Below are 999 nucleotides of genomic sequence, written 5' to 3' on the forward strand. Positions count from 1 at the left end.
AATTCAGAACCNGAAAATTTTGGAGATTAGAATCAGTAGGAATTCAAGAGTCTCCAAATGATAATGATGATGAAGAAACTCTAAAACGCATTCAAAGTACACTCACGAAAAAGGATGGTCGTTATCATATCTGTTGGCCATGGAGGGATTCTAAACAAAATTTAAGCGCCAAAGCAACCAAAAAAAAAAGTCACTACCACATAAATTTCCCAAACCACTAATTTAGTGAATGAAAGAAGAAAAGAATGTTCGATTGTTATCCGTATGGTTTTTATCTACATCCTTCAAGGATTGATTTTGCTGTTACAAGGATTAGCGCTTTTGTTAGCTCATACTGATCAAGCACTCTTTATTAGAAAAATTATTTTGTTAAAAATTGTTTCATCATTATTTTCGAATAAATAGGATGCCGCCTGTAATTTTGAAATTCTGTTCATCGAAGCTTTCAAGTTTTCACTATTTACAAGCATTGATCAGAAATGGTTCAAATTCTTTATCGTAATCATCTATTTTGCTGTAATATTATATCATGTATGCTAATCAAATAACCTAAGAAATAGCTTTTCATATTATATTGGCAATAAATGATGGAACTGTCAAAAACAATTTGTCCCTCATAAAGAATTTGCCAATATGTCCAAATATGTTTGCATTAACAATTGAAGCACCATGAAAATGAAAAACTGAAAATTTTTATAATAATGCTACAAAATGCAAATAAAGTTATTCAGCACCGTACGAATTAAATATTCCTTTAAGCAATGACATTTAATAAAAATAATCTGTCAATTTTAATTCATGCAAATCTCACATAATACAAATAATTCACCAGCTTCAATTTATGCAAATCCTTGCATTCTCTGTATCATCGAAACATTCAAGCTTTCACTATTTCCAGTAGCTTTCACTATTTCATAATAGTCCAAAAAAAAAATTAAACTATACAACTAGTCCAGTTCTAGAGATCAGAAAATAAGAGAATAGCAAAAGAAGAGAAAT

Source organism: Loa loa, assembly GCF_000183805.2.
Source record: "Loa loa unplaced genomic scaffold supercont3.896, whole genome shotgun sequence".
NCBI lineage: Eukaryota > Metazoa > Nematoda > Chromadorea > Rhabditida > Onchocercidae > Loa > Loa loa.